This window comes from Triticum dicoccoides, chromosome 1B, assembly GCF_002162155.2.
Source record: "Triticum dicoccoides isolate Atlit2015 ecotype Zavitan chromosome 1B, WEW_v2.0, whole genome shotgun sequence".
NCBI lineage: Eukaryota > Viridiplantae > Streptophyta > Magnoliopsida > Poales > Poaceae > Triticum > Triticum dicoccoides.
Window position 1 is genome coordinate 710,031,624 of NC_041381.1, and position 12,637 is coordinate 710,044,260.

Sequence of the window (12,637 nt, forward strand, 5' to 3'; positions counted from 1 at the left end):
GGGGGCTAAAATAAAGATGACCCTTGGGTTGGCCGACCCAAGGGAAAGGGTAGGTGGTGGTGAGGCAAATGGTAAAACGAAGGTTGGGCCTTGCTGGATGAGTTTTATTCAAAGCGAACTGTCAATGGGGTCCCATAAATCACCCAACCGCGTAAGGAACGCAAAATCCGGGAACATAACACCGGTATGACGGAAACTAGGGCGGCAAGAGTGGAACAAAACACTAGGCAAAAGGCCGAGTCTTCCACCCTTTACCAAATATATAGATGCATTAATAATATAAGAGATATTGTGATATCCCAACCAAAATCCTGTCCACAATGGAGCAATCTTCAACTTCACCTGCAACTAGCAACGCTATAAGAGGGGCTGAGCAAAAGCGGTAACATAGCCAAACAATGGTTTGCATAGGAAAGGTGTCAAAGGTTAGAGGTTCATGGCAATTTGGGATGGCTTGAAGAGCAACAGATAGGTAACGCAACATAGCGATAGAACGAAGCAACTAGCATAGCAATGATAGTTGTGAGATCCAGGGTAGCGGTCATCTTGCCTGAAATTCTGCAAGGAAGAAGAACGAGTCCATGAAGAAGACGAACGGGAGCAGTCGAACGAATCCTCACGAATGCAACGTTACCGGATCTAAGAAGCAACACCAAAAATAAACAAACAACATGGTAAATGCACGAGCATAAACATGGCATGATGCACAAACAAGTATGATGCATGTCCGGTTTAAAGAGGCATGGCATGGCAAGTGCAACAAACAATACTACAAGTTAAGTGGAGCTCAATATGCAACGAGTTGCATATTGAGGAAACACCACATTGAGTTATTTAGTCGATCTCGTTTAAGCTACCAAACAATATTAAATGTTGTTAAACATGGCAAGAGGTAAAGCATAATGAAACTACCTATCTAGGCAAATTTAAATGAGGCCGGAAACAACAAACAACAATTCTGGAAAATCCCCATATGCAAATTATGGATTTGGTACTGTTCTGCCCTAAACACAATTTTAATGTTGTTAAACAGCAACATAAAGTGCACCATGTTAATCTAGGCATTTTTCCACCCCATTTACATATAAAGAACATTTAATTCCGAGCTACGGTTATTTAGTTACGAAATAAATCATTTTAACATGGCATTATGCAAAATAAACACAAACAACATGCTAAACATTTTTAACATAGATGAAAGTGGCATATTATTTATCTACACAAATTTCTGAGCATTTTACATATATAAATTATTTACATATGATGCACGGTTAATGAGTTATTATATGCATGAACATGGAGGGGTTTTCTGAAAAACTGGCAATCTCTGGATAATTAGGAAAATCACAGCACGGAAAAAAAACAAGACACGGGCCGAATCTATCTGTCCCAAAGTGCACAGGAGAGGGGGAGGGGTCTGCTCACCCTGGGCCAAGGCCCGGTTCGGTGGGGAGGCTGCAGGAGGGCGCGCTGGGCCTGGAGGGAGTTGGGCCGCGGCCGGGCCCACGTGGCCGACGCAGGCAACGGCGCAAGGAGCGACCGGTTTGAGCTCCTCCTCGGAACAGGACGACGGCGGCGGCCTGGCACGGCTCCGGCGAGGACCAAGGGCGCGAGACGAGGATGGAGGAGGCCATGGGGCGGCGGTTCCGGCCGGATCCGAGCGGATCTAGCCCCGGGGTTCCGTTTCCGGCGATGAATGGAGCTGGCGACGACCTGCAATGGCGGGGGGCGGATGCATCAGCGAGGGAGAGAGATCGGAAGGAAGGAGAAGAAGGGAGCAGGGGCGATGTAGCTCTCCCGTTGTCAGCGGCGGGGTCGGCGAGACGACAGCGCGCCCCGGTGGCCTACCGGCCAGCTTGGCGGCGAGGGAGATCGGGCCCTGCCCGATCCGACGAGGGAAGCGCGAGGCGGCGGGGAGCGAGCGCTCGGGCTCGGCTGGGAGGCGCGGTTGGGCCTGGCGGCGGCGGGAGCGGGAGCCGGGCCCAGATTGGTCCGCGACGGGCCTCCGCTGGGCTTCGGGCGGGCCTGGCGCAGAGGAAGGAGGCCGGGCGACGTGGGGAGGACAGGTGGCAGCGGGGCATTGGCTGCAGGGGCGCTGGGGGCTGATGTGGCGCGCTCCGGTTGGCCCGGGGCACGGTGGCGGCGACGCCAAGTGGCGGGAGGAGGCTGGGGGGCCACGGAAATGGAGGTGGGAGGCGGCTAGGAGTAGGTGGAAGGCTAGGGATGCCCAAAATGGCAAGGAGAGGGGGTTTACATAGCAGTTTTTGGCTAGGGTTTGGTCTAGGGGGGGGGTTCGAACCCTCTGATCTCGATCGGGCAGTTCCAGACGCGAGGGGGGTTAGGCAGGCCTAGGTGGGCTGTGACGAGAGGGTTGGGCTGAGAGGAGAGGGGAGAAATGCAGCCCGACAATGGTTTCGGAGACCGAAACATCCGACGAATATACCGACTACGGTACTGCTATGTTTAACGGTTGGGCAGTCAAACGGACTCCGAATGCGACGAAACTTGGCAGGCGGCCTGTCTACACTATAATAAGACCGCACGACAAGTTGCAACCCATTCCGAGAACATTTTTATGCCACTTATAAAATAATATTTCGAAGGTGCTGCGGGCGCGTGCGAGTGTGTCTGGACTCCGAACGGACAACGGAGAGGACCGGGGAAACCCGAACGGATGCAAGTTTTATAAAAACGATGTCGATGCAATGCGCATGATGCTATGAGATGATATGCATAACAAGAAGAAAATTCAAAACAACAGACAAAACCCAACCACGGAGGAAATATCATATCGCATCTCCGGAAAAGGCAAGAATTGGAGTTACAAATATGGAAAGTTGTATCCGGGGCGATACACCCTCTTAGGGCGAGACGCATTCACGAGCTTCGAAGCTATACCCCATTACGGGTACATGAAGCTCAAAATTCCCGGGCCCAATGGGACAAGCACTCTAGCTAGTGATCCGGACATCGCACTCCGTGCCGAAAATAAAACTGCCGCACTAGCCCTGGAGGCATTATCAGAATCCCTCGCGGCCGAAGAACTGACAACGCTGCGAACCACGGTGAACAGAGACGACATGATACTAGACAAGCAACCCAAGTCCACCTCTTTCAAACCCGCGGACGAGATAGTCAAATTGCAGGTCCACCCAACGGACCCTACAAAGACAACTTCCATTGGGACAAAACTGAACCCCACAGTACACACCGCACTGCGAGATTTCATGCGCGAGAATTGGGATATTTTCGCCTGGCATCCTTCAGACATGCCGGGCATCCCATGCAGGTTGGCCGAACACAGCCTCAATATTCTGAAAGGATACAAGCCAGTCAAGCAGACTCTTAGGCGTTTCTCAGAGCCTAAGCGGCAAGCAATGGGAGAAGAGCTAGCCAAGTTACTCGAGGCCAGATTCATCAGAGACATAAAACATCCGGATTGGCTAGCAAACCTGGTAATGGTACCAAAAAAGGATAAATCCTGGCGCCTATGTGTCGATTTCAAAGACCTCAATAAGGCTTGCCCCAAGAATCCCATCCCCCTCCCCCGCATTGATCAAATTATCGACCCCACCGCAGGACACAGCTCATTGTGTTTCCTCGACGCATACTCCGGATACCATTAGATCAAAATGGCAGAGTCTGACCAAGCCGCAACGGCCTTCATCACGCCATACGGCCCCTTCTGTTTCAATACAATGCCTTTCGGGCTCAAAAACACCGGCACAACCTCTCAACGCATGATTCAGACATGCCTGGAAAAACAAATCGGCAAAACAGTAGGCCTACATAGACGACGTGGTCATTAAAACAAGACACGTTGAAACTCTAATAGATGACTTGAGGCTCACGTTCGACAACCTCCGAACATACGACATCAAGCTCAACCCGGAGAAATGTGTCTTCGGTGTACCCTCCGGGAAATTGCTCGGCTTCATCGTTTGCAATAGAGGAATTGAAGCAAATCCGGCAAAAAATCCGAGCTCTGTCACAGTTGGTTATCCCAACAGACCTCAAGCAGATCCAGAAATTAACTGGATGCGTGGCTGCCTTAAGCCGCTTTATCTCCCGACTAGGAGAAAAGGCACTACCTCTTAATCGCCTTCTTCGACGCACCGAACACTTTGAGTGGGCGGATGCGGCCACGACAGGACTTGATAAAGGCCCTCTTGGCTACCAATCCAGTCCTCACCGCGCCAAATACTGGCAAACCCATGCTATTATACATAGCTGCAACACACCAAGTTGTAAGCGCGGTGCTCTTTGATACGTCTCCAACGTATCTACTTTTCCAAAAACTTTTGCCCTTGTTTTAGACTCTAACTTGCATGATTTCAATGAAACTAACCCGGACTGATGTTGTTTTCAGCAGAATTACCATGATGTTGTTTCATGTGTAGAAAACAAAAGTTCTCGAAATGTCCTAAAAATCCTCGGAGGCACTTTTTGGAAAATATAAAAAATACTGGAGAAAGAATCAAGACCAGGGGGCCCACACCTTGTACACGATGGTGGGGGGCGCGCCCTCCCCCCTGGGCGCGCCCCCTATCTCGTGGGCCCCGTGAGGTTCCGCCGACCTCAACTCCAACTCCATATATTCCGTCTCACGGAGAAAAAAAATCAGAGAGAAAGTTTCATCACGTTTTACGATACGGAGCCGCCGCCAAGCCCTAATCTCTCTCGGGAGGGCTGATGTGGAGTCTGTTCGGGGCTCCGGAGAGGGGGATTCGTCATCGTCGTCATCATCAACCATCCTCCATCACCAATTTCATGATGATCACCACTGTGCGTGAGTAATTCCATCGTAGGCTTGCTGGATGGTGATGGGTTGGATGAGATTTATCATGTAATCAAGTTAGTTTTGTTAGGGTTTGATCCCTAGTATCCACTATGTTCTGAGATTGATGTTGCTATGACTTTGCTATGCTTAATGCTTGTCACTAGGGCCCGAGTGCCATGATTTCAAATCTGAACCTATTATGTATTCTTGAATATACGTGTGTTCTTGATCCTATCTTGTAAGTCTATAGTCACCTATTATGTGTTATGATCCGACAACCCCGAAGTGACAATAATCGGGATACTTCTCGGTGATGACCGTAGTTTGAGGAGTTCATGTATTCACCATGTGTTAATGCTTTGGTCCAGTTCTCTATTGAAAGGAGGCCTTAATATCCCTTAGTTTCCACTAGGACCCCGCTGCCACGGGAGGGTAGGACAAAAGATGTCATGCAAGTTCTTTTCCATAAGCACGTATGACTATATTCGGAATACATGCCTACATTACATTGATGAATTGGAGGTAGTTCTGTGTCACCCTATGTTATAGCTATTACATGAGGAATTGCATCCGACATAATTATCCATCACTGATCCATTGTCTACGAGCTTTTCATATACTGTGCTTCGCTTATTTACTTTTCCGTTGCTATTGTTACAATCACTACAAAAACCCAAAAATATTACTTTTGCTATCTTTACCTTTACCACCGTTACCATTACTATCATATTACCTTGCTACTAAATACCTTGATGCGGATACTAAGTTATCCAGGTGTGGTTGAATTGACAACTCAACTGCTAATACTCAAGAATATTCTTTGGCTCCCCTTGTGTCGAATCAATAAATTTGGGTTGAATACTATACCCTCGAAAGCTGTTGCGATCCCCTACACTTGTGGGTCATCAAGACTAATTTCTGGCGCCGTTGCCGAGGAACATAGCTCTATTCTCTGAGTCACTTGGGATTTATATCTGTTGATCACTATGAAGAACTTGAAAGACGCTAAAACCAAGACCTATCCCTCAACTACGAGGGGAGGTAAGGAACTGCCATCTAGCTCTGCACTAGATTCTCCTTCTGTTAGGAATATGCTTACGACACCTAAACCTGCTACTGCTATGAATTCTAATATGTCGCATGTTATTGATGATGCCACTTATGCTTTGGATGATACTTGTGATGAAACTACTTCTGTGCATGATACTACTGTGCCATTAGGTGAATTTCTTGATGAACAACTTGCTAGGGCTAGAGAGAATGAAATTATTGAAGATGCTATTATTGATGATAGTGATGATGAAAGATCTCCGAATGATTATGAATTGCCTGTTGTTCCTGAGGGTTTTGTTATGGATGAAGAAACTGCTAGAGATTTTCTTGCTTGCAATGATAGATCAGATCTTAAGAAATTGTTAGCTAAGCTGAAACAAAAGACTTTAAATACTAGAATGAGACATGACCCTACTTTTGCTACTTCACCTATCTTTGTTACTGATAAGGATTATGAATTCTCTGTTGATCCTGAAATTATTACTTTGGTAGAATCTGATCCTTTTTATGGCCTTGAATCTGAAACTGTTGTGGCACATCTTACCAAGTTGAATGATATAGCTACCCTGTTTACTCACGATGACAAATCTCGCTACTTTTATATCCTTAAGATATTTCCGTTCTCATTAAAGGGTGATGCTAAGACTTGGTAAAATTCTCTTGCTCCTGGTTGTGTGCGTAGTCCTCAGGATATGATTTATTACTTCTCTGCTAAATATTTTCCTGCTCATAAGAAGCTGCCTTGCGGGAAATATACAATTTTGTGCAAATCAAAGAAGAGAGTCTCCCACAAGCTTGGGGGAGGCTTCTCCGATTACTTAATGTTTTGCCCGATCATCCACTTAAGAAAAATGAAATACTTGATATCTTTTATAATGGACTAACCGATGCTTCCAAGGACTACTTGGATAGTTGTGCTGGTTGTGTTTTCAGGGAAAGAACAGTCGACAAAGCTGAGTTACTATTGAATAATATGTTGACTAATGAAAATAATTGGACTCTCCCTGAGCCAATTCCTAAGGCAATTCTTGAACCAATTGAGCCAACTCCTGAGCCTATTCCTAAACCCACTCCAAAGAAGAGAGGTGTTCTATTTCTCAGTCCTGAAGATATGCAAGAGGCAAAGAAATCAATGAAAGAGAAAGGTATTAAAGCTGAAGATGTTAAGAATTTACCACCTATTGAAGAAATACATGGTCTTGATATACCACCTGTTGAAGAACCACGTTGTCTTGATAACCTGACACAGGTAGTAAAGGTAAATTCTCTCTATAGATATGATAAAGTTGAAATCCCCTCTACTAAATTTCATAGCCCTTGCTTAGATGAATTTGATGACTTTGTGGATAGGCAAGAAAGTTTTAATGCTTATGTTGGTAGAGAGTTAAAGAATAATGCTTTCGAGATAGGACGCGTGAGTGACAATATGGCTAGAGTTAAAGGTGAACTTAAACTCATTAGTAAATATGCGTCTATGGTTGCTACTCAAGCTGAGCAAGTACTTAAAGCTCAAAATGATTTGCTTGATGATTAAATAATAAAAATGACTTTGCTATTAGAGTGGCTACTAGAACTGGTAGAATGACTCAGGAACCTTTGTATCCTGAAGGCCACCCTAAGAGAATTGAACAAGATTCTCAGAATAATAATCTAGATGCTCCTAGTTCTTCTAAGAAGAAGAAAAAGAAAAATGATAGGACTTTGCAAACTTCTAGTGAACCTAATGTAGAAACATCTGAGAATCCTAATAATACTTCTATCTCTGATGCTGAAACACAATCCGTAGATGAACATGAACCTGATGATAATGCTAATAATGATGTTCATGTAGATGCTCAACCTAGCAAATATAATGAAATTGAAATTGAACCTACTGTTGGTCTTGATAACCCACAATCAAGAAACCAACGTTATGATAAGAGAGATTTTGTTGCTGGGAAGCATGGTAGAGAAAGAGAACCATGGGTTCAAAAACCCATGCCCTTTCCTCATAAACCATCCAAGACAAAGGATGATGAGGACTTTGAGCGTTTTGCCGAAATGATTAGACCTATTTTCTTACGCATGCGCTTAACTGATATGCTTAAAACAAATCCTTATGCCAAATATATGAAAGATATCATCACTAATAAGAGGAAAATACCTGAAGCTGAGATTTCCACCATGCTTGCCAACTATACCTTTAAGGGTGGAATACCTAAGAAACTTGGTGATCCCGGAGTACCCACTATAGCTTGCTCTATTAAAAGAAATCATGTTAAAACTGCTTTATGTGATTTAGGAGCCGGTGTTAGTGTTATGCCTCTTTCCCTATACCGTAGACTTGAATTGAGTAAGTTGGCACCCATTGAGATATCCTTGCAAATGGCTGATAAATCAACTGCTATACCTGTCGGGATTTGTGAGGACGTGCCTGTTGTTGTTGCGAATGTTACTATCTTAACAGACTTTGTTATTCTTGATATTCCCGAGGACGATAGTATGTATATTATTCTTGGTAGACCCTTTTTAAATACTGCAGGAGCTGTTATTGATTGCAACAAAGGCAATGTCACCTTTCATGTTAATGGAAATGAGCATATGTACATTTTCCGAGGAAGCAAATTCAAGTTCATAGCATAAATACTATTGAGAAAATTGCATCAATTGTTATCGGAGGTTTTGAATTTCCTCTCCCTACTATCAAGAAAAAGTATGATATTCTTATTATTGGGGATTTTCATATCCCCATTGAGGTAACTTAGTGTTATTCAAAATTTCTCCGGTTCCGTGTTATTCAGAATGAGTTTGTTAACAAGACTTGATCAACCTTGTTAGTGGATTCATTTTGATGATCATGAGATGGATGAAACTAGAAGGCACAACCTTCTGTACTTTCTTTTTACTTTCTGTTATTTAGATTAACTAAAGCAAAAATAGTGTTATTTGTCTGTTTTGTGAATTATCCGTGCAATAAAAATATCCCGAAAATAAAAGTGCTCCACATGCCCTATAAATTTAGTATGATTTTTATGAATTATTTGAGGATTTTAGGCACTGAAAATACTGCAGGGGGGTTTGCCACCTGGCCACGAGAGTGGAGGGCGCGCCCACACCCCCTGGGCATGCCCCCTATCTTGTGGGCCCCTGGTGGACCCCCTCCACTTATGCCATCATCCACACACTTCATCTTCTAGCCCAAAAAAATCCCCATCCAGCTCAAGCACAAGTTCTAGCTCATTTTGCTGCGATTTTTGATCTCCTTGCTCAAAGCTCCATTCGCAAAACTGCTTTGGGAGATTTTTTGGTATGTGACTCCTCCATTGGTCCAATTAATTTTTGTTCTAGTGATTTATTGATTGCAAATCCTTGCTGTCTTGGTGACCCTATTCTTGAGCTTGCATGTTAAATTTATGAGGTTCCAAGTAATTCTAATGCATGATATAGGCTCTAGGCACTTGTAGGAGTAGTTGCTACCATTCTTGTGAAGTTTTCTTCACTTTTATTTTGAAGTTACTAAAATTTCAGAAATTTTCAGAAAATGATAAGGAGACTTTTAAGGGGCTCTTCTAGCCAAGGCTCTCAGGAAAAACAAGCTAAAGAGAAGGAAAAAGCCAAGTATAATCTTCCTTGCTTAGCGGAAGTACGGTCGTGTGAGTGGCCATGTGATAATTTCTTGAAAGAAGCTGGATTCATGAAGATTTCTATTCTTTGATCGAGAGTGCGGGCCTCAACGATTTCCTCCTCGACCGGATCGATCAGTATCTCTTACTTACCAATACTTTTGTGCAAAACTTTTATTGTTATCCTAAGAAGTCACCACCTTCAGTATCATTTCATTTATATGATGAATTCAGAGAAATGACTTTACGTGACTTTTGCGCGGTATGTAGGATACCTTTTGAGGGAGAGTTAGAGGAACCCCATCGGGAAGATGTGGATGGCTTTGTTAACGCTATAGCTGTAGAGGAGCCAAAGAAAGGTTCCGAGGCAAAAATCTCTAGCATACACTTTCCTGTTTTACGTTACTTTGCTATATTTGCTAGTAGATGCTTGATTGGTCGTGGAAATAGTGGAAACTTTAATGTTCCTGATATTATCATTCTTTAGCATGCCTTGTTTGGAGACAATAGTTTTAGTATGGGTGCCGTCATTGCTAAACGGCTAAGCCTGAATCGTACAAAAGGCCCCATATTTGGAGGTATCTATGCTTCACGTCTTGCTAGACATTTTAGGATACCTATTAGGCACTATGAGAAAGAGGAGACAATCTTGCCCTCTTAGATTTTAGATTATAGGAGCATGGTAGCACACAACTTTATTGTTCAGAATGATGATAAGACGCTCATGTATAACTTGAGATTTAATAAGAAACACAGTGAGACTATTATTCTGCCTGCACCTTTGTTGTTTGATTTGACTGCAGATAATTTTCTTGTTACACCGGAGGAGGTGTACGCTCATCGAGGCCAAGCATTCAGTCCAGAACGTGCACTGGACCCTTATCATGCATCATCTTTCGAGTGAGATCTGGAGATGGCCAGCCAGTAGTATCCTGATTACACTTCCCAGTACACCGGGGAGAGTAGAAGCGCTCCTTGGCATTAGACCAACTTAGGCCAAAAGCCTAAGCTTGGGGAGTACGTATTTCTCACCGACTTTACATTCATGTTCACACACTATTCTAGTCGTCGATGCTCATACTCTTTCATTGTATTATCCATGCTAGTTTAATTTTTCCTTTTCCAGTTTTCTTCTTGTGTGTTTGATAAACCTTAAGAAAAACCAAAAAATTAGTTAGTTTAATTTCCATGCTTGTAGTAGAATTAAAACGAAAACCCAAAAAGTTTTCTCGTTCTTCTTTTACTTGTTGGGAGCTTTCCCGTGTAAATAGTTTTCTTTTCTTTTCTTTTCTTTGGGGGTCGAGAAGACATATTGAAAATGTTTAGTGGCTCTCTTATGCATGATTGTTTATTTAACTTAGATCCCATATTACTTTGTCTTCTCTCTTGAGTTGAATGCTTGCAGATTCCAGCTTAGTCCAATGCACGCACACTCTTATTATTATACACATCGTTCGGTCGTGTGGGTTAAAGGCAATAATGATGATATATAATGGACTGATTGAGATGAGAGAAGCTGGTATGAACTCGACCTCTCTTGTTTTTGTAAATATGACGAGTTCATCGTTCTTGATTCAGCTTATTATGAAGTAAACATACTTGCAATAACATTTAGAGATTATAGTTGTTTGTACCATGCTTGATTAGCTTTGAGTTATAATGGCTTACCTTGCGTGCCAACATGCTATTAGAATGATTATGATGTGGTATAATGGGATGGTATCCTCCTTTGAATGAATTGAGTGACTCGACTTGGCACATGTTCACGTATGTAGTTGAAATAAAGTCAACATAGCCTTCACGATATTTATGTTCATGGTGGATTATATCCTACTCATGTTTGTATTCGGTGTAAATTAGTTTTAATGCATGTTTATGACTGTTGTCGCTCTCTCAGTTGGTCGCTTCCCAGTCTTTTGCTAGCCTTCACCTGTACTAAGCAGGAATACTGCTTGTGCATCCAAACTCCTTAAAACCCCAAAGTTGTTCCATATGAGTCCACCATACCTTCCTATATGCGGTATTACCTATCGTTCCAAGTAAATTTGTATGTGCCAAACTCTAAACCTTCAAATGAAATTATGTTTTGTATGCTCGAGAAGATCATGTTTCCACTAGGGCTGCCTATATCTTCCATGCTAGGTGGGTTATTCTCAAGAGGAGTGGACTCCGCTCCTCATTCACGAGAAAGGACCGGTATCCGGGATGCCCAGTCCCATGATCCAAAAAGATCAAAGCAAATCAAAATAATTAAACAAAACTCCCCCAGGATTGTTGTCAGTTGGAGGCACTCGTTGTTTCGAGCAAGCCATGGATTGATGCTTGTTGGTGGTTGGGGGAGTATAAACTTTTACCATTCTATTTGGGAACTGCCTATAATGCATGTAGTATGGAAGATACAACCATCTCATAGTTGTTGAGTTGACAGCGAAAGTATGCCGCTCAAAATGTTATTCAATCTCTATTTTAAAATCAAGCTCTGGCACCTCTACAAGTCCCTGCTTCCCTCTGCGAAGGGCCTATCTATTTATTTTTATGTTGAGTCATCACCTTCTTATTAAAAAGCACCCGCTGGAGAGCACACTGTCATTTGCATTCATTATTATTGGTTTATGCTGGGTATGACTTGACTGGATCTCTTTTACCATGAATTACAATGTTTAGTCAGTCCTTGATCTTTAAAGGTGCTCTGCATTTATGTTTTGCGGTCTCAGAAAGGGCTAGTGAGATACCATTGTGTTATATCATGTTATGATTGTTTTGAGAAAGTGTTGTCATCCGAGTTTTATTATTATTGCTCGCTAGCTGATTATGCCATTGATATGAGTAATTGTGAGACCTAAGTATTATTGTGAGTATAGTTAGTTTATAATATTGTTGAAACCTGAATGATGGCTTTGCATATTTACAACAACAAGAGCAAATAGAGTTTGTAAAAGTTTTTCTTTATCACTTTCAGTTTATCAACTGAATTGCTTAAGGACAAGCAAACGTTTAAGCTTGGGAGAGTTGATACGTCTCCAACGTATCTACTTTTCCAAACACTTTTGTCCTTGTTTTGGACTCTAACTTGCATGATTTGAATGAAACTAACCCAGACTGACACTGTTTTTAGCAGAATTACCATGATGTTGTTTCATGTGTAGAAAACAAAAGTTCTCGGAATGTCCTAAAACTCCTCGGAGGCACTTTTTGGAAAATA